Consider the following 6,000-nt stretch of genomic DNA (forward strand, 5'->3'; position numbering starts at 1 on the left):
CTGTGTCCAGAACTGTGAGCAATAACTTCTGTTCTTTCTGGGTAGCCCAGTGTGGGGTATTATGTCACAGCAGTTGGAGTGGACCATCTAATTCTAGCCCCCGACCTGCCACAAGAGTGCCTTCCATCCCAGTGGGAGCCGTAGGCTGAGCCCAATCATCATCCACTAAGAACTGAGGCCTGGGTGTGTCTCTCGTGGGTGAAGACAGATTGTGCCATGTTGAGTATCATTGATGTGTTGAGGCCCCCGTCCTGTGCTGTGGCCCACAAAGTGAGGGGCTGGTTTGCCCACCTTCCAGGGCAGTGAACACCCTGGGACAGGCAGCTGGAGTTCATCAGATAGGCCACCAAGCAGTGCTCTCTGCAGGACACCTCTCTCTGGGCCTGGATCTCTGGGATATGTGTCCAGGAGGGGTGATATTGAGTTGTGAGTCCCTAGTGGCAAATGCTAAGATGATGTCTACCATGGAGAACCTAAATGAGGGCCCAAATGAACTTTGTCTGGAAGGCCTAGGGTCTCTCCTCTTTCCTTATGCTTCCTGTTCATTTCTTTCTATTTCTTTCTCTCTCTTTCTTTCTTTCTTTCTTTCTTTCTTTCTTTCTTTCTTTCTTTCTTCCTTCCTTCCTTCCTTCCTTCCTTCCTTCCTTCCTCTTTCTTTTCCTTCCTTCCTTCCTTCCTTCCTTCCTTCCTTCCTTCCTTCCTTCCTTCCTTTCTTCCTTCCTTCCTTTCTCTTTCTTTTTATTTTTTTTTAAGATTTATTTATTTTATTTGAAAGGCAGAGTTACAGAGAGGCAGAGGCAGAGCGAGAGAGAAGACATCCACTGGTTCACTCCCCAAATGGCCGCAACGGCTGGAGCTGTGCCAATTCGGAGTCAAGAGCCAGGAGTTTCTTTTGGGTCTCCCACGTGGGTGCAGGGCCCCAAGCACTTGGGCCATCTTCTACTTCTTTCCCAGGCCATGGCAGAGAGCTAGGTCAGAAGTGGAGCAGCTAGGACTGGAACTGGTGCCCATATGGGATGCTGGCACTGCAGGTGGTGGCTTTACCCACTATGCCACAGCACCAGCCCCTTCTGTTCGTTTCTATTTGCTGTCTCCTTCAGCTGTTAAAACTGCAATTAGTGTATTGTAACATTTTTGTCAGACTCTTTATACTAGAGTATTCTTCGGCTTTTTATCACTGTATTGAAATATCTAGGCAAGTAACTTTATAAAGTTAAGCCAAAATTTAGCTCACAGTTTTGGAGGCCCAAGTTCAAGACTGGGCAGCCCCCTTGGCGCGGCCTCTGTGAGGGCAAGGGTTGGCACTGGTGGAGCTGTGCAGAGGGAAGAGCTTCCACGGTAATCTTGGGAACAGAGAGAGTGGTAGACCCAAATGCAGGCTTTTATAACTACCCCTTCCTGAGAACTACTTTAAGGGACAATGTCCTCAATGCCTTAGACCCCACCTCCTACATGTTCTGTTGTGGGGCGCACAGATTAAAAACACAGCGATGCTTTGAGGTCAAGTTAGGAGTCTTCATTAGCCAGCTGGCGACTGCCCTCTCACAGAGCGAGTCTGGAGAAGACGCCCCGAGTTGCAGTGCTGGGGGGTTTTTAAAGGCAAAACCTACTTTTTGTCAGTCGTTTAATTATGCATACAAAAGCAGGCAAACAGAAGCGAGAAGCAGTTAGCCAATCAGACAGTTTCCTTGTAACCTTACTGAAAATATAACAATTCAATTATTCAGTTGTTCTTGGTCGGGGTCAAGCATGCCATCACAGACCTTGGCACCACCTGTGCTATCCCATGGCTGCAACCAGGAGAAGAGAGAGGAAACCACAGTTTGGTGGCCTTGGCCATTATCAAGCAAGCTAAGGTGCAGAAGCCAGAAATGGGCCAGGGCCGGCACCACGGCTCAGTAGGCTAATCCTCCACCTTGTGGCGCCAGCACACCAGGTTCTAGTCCCGGTCGGGGCACCGGATTCTGTCCCGGTTGCCCCTTTTCCAGGCCAGCTCTCTGCTATGGCCCGGGAGTGCAGTGGAGGATGGCCCAAGTGCTTGGGCCCTGCACCCACATGGGAGCCCAGGGGAAGCACCTGGCTCCTGGCTTTGGATCAGGGCAATGTGCTGGCCCTGGCAGCCATTGGAGGGTGAACCAACGGCAAAAAGGAAGACCTTTCTCTCTGTCTCTCTCTCACTATCCACTCTGCCTGTCAAAAAACAAAAACAAAAACTAGAAATGGGCCAGTTAAAAACGTTTATTTTTATGAACAACAGGCCCTGCTTTTAAAACAACCAAGCAAAATAACTTATAGTCTATAACCACTCAGGTGTGCTATACCATGCAGACAGTTTAAACTTTTGAGTCACCTGTCACAGTTCCATCTCCTCCCAATAGTGCCACTCTGGGAACCAGGTGTTTAACACGTGGGCCTTTGGGTGGGGGATCGGAGGAGCATTTCACCTCCACACATAGACAAACTATAGCAAGTAGAGCAAGTAGGAACACTTTTCACACAGGTCTGCTGGATTGTAGGTTCACATTTCCTGTTGGTCCAATTCAGAAGTCTTGGTTTATTTTTTTTTTCAAGAGTTGATAGTTTGATTTCTGGTCCTTTCTATTATTCTCCTTCTATGGAACATAGCACCAGATCTGAGCAGTTTTATAAGCAAGTGAATGACTTACCATAAAATGCCAGTTCCTTCAGGAAGTTCTAGCCCTAGGATACAGAGGGTCTTTGAGGAGAGGCATTGTGCCTCTTCTGTGGTCCTGTGGGAAAAACAAACGGCTGACAGGTGGCTAGCCCTCCCATAAAGTCTTACCCCGCCAGACAGAGACTTGAGAGAAGGGCCTGGGGTGGTCCTCAGAAATAAGGCTTACGTTTGAGGGAATGTCAAAAAGTTCATGGAAAAATGGAATTAAAAGATAAAGTTAATTTGGGGCAAGAAAATGAAATTCATGAGTAGTTTTTCAAAAATGCACATTATCTATGAGCTTTTTAATAGATTCTTTTTTATGTATGGATTTAAAAAGATTTTACAGGAATCAGTGTTGTGGTGTAGTAGGTAAAGCCACCGCCTGCAGTGCCGGCATCCCATATGAGCCCTGGCTGCTCCACTTCCGATCCAAGTCCCTGCTAATGGCCTGGGGAAAACAATAGAAGATGGCTCAAGTGCCCCTACACCCATGTGGGAGACCTGGATGAAGCTCCTAACTCGGCTTTAATGCTGGCTGTTGTGGCCATCTGGGTAGTGAACCAGTGGATGGAAGACCTCTCTCTCTCTCTCTCTCTCTCTGTCTGTCTCTCCCTCTTTCCCTGTAACTCTGACTTTCAAAATAAATAAATGGGTCTTAAAAAATTTTTTTTTTGCACCAAAATAAACTTACTTTTAATTCCATTTTCTGTGAACCCTCAGATATAAAATTTGCCTTCAGAAGATGAACTCGATCAAACACAATTTCATTATTTTTACTGACTCAGTTAAGAGACTGTCCATGGAAAGTACATGAAACACTAAATTAAAATATATTTGGGCATCCCTAACTTAGAGCCGATAGCACAAGATTATAGGTGTTTTTTTTTTTTTTTTTTTTTTTTTTTTTTAGATTAAGAGGCAGAGAAATGGAGTTGGGGGGAGCAAGAGAGATTTCTCCTCTGCTGTATCACTCTAAACTACCCACACAGCTAGGACTGGGCCAGTCCGAACCAGGATACCAGGAACTCAGTCTGGGTCTCCTACATGTGTGGCAGAGACCCAAGTACTTGGATTGTCATGTGCTACCTCCCAGGGTTTGCATAGGCAGGAAGCTGGAGTCCAGAGCCTGAGCAAAGAATTGAACACAGGCACTCCAGTGTAGGAGCAGGTAGCTTAGCCACTAGACTAAATACCCACTCCTATCATCCAGTTAAAAAAAAAGTTTGAACTCTGCCACTGGCATGGTTAATTAGTCAGAACTGTTGCTGGTGAAATTGTATTTCAGCAGGTATAATAGGACAGAAGAAATAAAGAACACTGCAGGTTAAGGTCAGTGATGAAAATTTAACTTAGCAGTGTCTCCCAGTTGTCATTCTGAGACAAAAAGACTATTGGTTTATCAAAATCACTATCATTTTGTTTCCTCAACACTATGCTATGTAAATAGTCCTCCATATTGTACTGATATATACATATACATATAAAGTCAGAGAACAGAAGTCGATGGTGGTTGCTATAGGAGAATTGAGTCTCAGAATCTGGGCAGAAGGGTCATGGTTTGAACAGGATGGGAGAGAATAATGGAAGTTTAAGTGTATTTCTGTGATACTTCAAGACCTTAAATTCTAATATTATAAATTAGTTTAGGGCAACAGATGAGTTTTTTGACTCTCAAAACCAGAAGAAGGACTAAACAACTCTAATGTAGTTAAAACTACAGCTAGATATTAACTGTTGTTATCTATTAGTTTTTCCTTTGTCAGTCATTTTTTGTCATTCTTTTTTGCCTTCACTTTTCCCCAATGATTTCATTTTCTTTTCTATCTTAAGATTTATTTATTTTATTTGAAAGTAGGAGTTACACAGAGAGAGAAAGGGAGGCAGAGGCAGAGAGAGTCTTTCATCCACTGGTTCACTCCCTAGTTGGCTGCAACAGCCAGATTTGCACCGATCTGAAGCCAGGAGCCAGGAGCTTCCTCCTGGTCTCCCACACAGGTGCAGGGGCCCAGAGACTTGGGCCATCCTCCACTGCTCTCCCAGGCCATAGCAGAGAGCTGGATCAGAAGTGGAGCAGCCGGGACTTGAACCAGAGCCCATGGGATACCGGCACTGCAGGCAGCAGCTTTACCCGATATGCCACAGCACTGGCCCCAAAAATGGTTTCATTTTCAAAATTCCCAGGAAAAAGTTATGATTGGTCACTGATGGAGAAGTAATCATATGTGGTCCATCTAGCTATAGACAGGGGATAAACTTAATTACATTTTCATCACTGGTATTAACTCAGACCAATCGGAACTATTCTGGTCAGGCAAGAATTTCCATCTCACAGTAAGAGTTCTGAGGTAATGTTCAGGTGATACACAGGCACTGTCTAAGTTAGAAGGCAATAGAAAAATCATCGCTGGAGACTCTGAAATGGAAGCAGGGCCAGGACTCAAACCCAGACATTCTTTGTTTTCTTTTCTTTCTTTTTTTTTTTTTTTTTTGACAGGCAGAGTTAGACACAGAGAAAGGTCTTCCTTTTTCCGTTGGTTCACCCCCCAAGTGGCTGCTACAGCTGGCACGTTGCGGCCAGTGCACTGCGCCAATCCAAAGCTAGAAGCCAGGTGCTTCCTCCTGGTCTCCCATGCAGGTGCAGGGCCCAAGCACTTGGGCCATCCTCCACTGCCCTCCCGGGCTACAGCAGAGAGCTGGACTGGAAGAGGAGCAACCGGGACAGAACCAGTGCCCCAACTGGGACTATAACCCAGGGTGCCGGTGCCGCAAGGCAGAGGATTAGCCTAGTGAGCCGTGGCGCAGACCTCAAACCCAGCCATTCTAATATGGGATGCGGGAAGTTGCAAGTGGCATCTTAACTGCTATACTCAGATTACAGATTTTATTTATTATTATTATTTTTTAATTTATTTGTTTGAGAGATAGAGTTATAGACAGAGAGAGAGAGAGAGAGAGAGAGAGAGAGAGAGAGAGAGAAATCTTCCTTCTGCTGGCTTACTCTGCAAATGGCTGCAATGTCCAGGGCTGGACCAGGCCGAAGTCAGAAGCCAGGAGCTGCTTCTGGGGTTCCCTTGTATGTGGCAGGGGCCCAGGCACTTGGGTCATCTTCTACTGCTTTCCCTGGCCATAGCAGAGAGCCGGATCAGAAGAGGAGCAGTTGGGATATGAACTGGCTTCCATATGGGATGCCAGCACTATGGGCAGAGGCTTTGCCTACTACCCCAGAGAGCTGACCCTTAGATTATAGGTTTTAAAAATCAACTCCAGGGACTGGCGCTGTGGCCTCTGCTGTGCCGGCATCCCATATGGGTGCCAATTCCAGT

Source organism: Lepus europaeus, chromosome 12 (assembly GCF_033115175.1).
Source record: "Lepus europaeus isolate LE1 chromosome 12, mLepTim1.pri, whole genome shotgun sequence".
Classification (NCBI taxonomy): domain Eukaryota; kingdom Metazoa; phylum Chordata; class Mammalia; order Lagomorpha; family Leporidae; genus Lepus; species Lepus europaeus.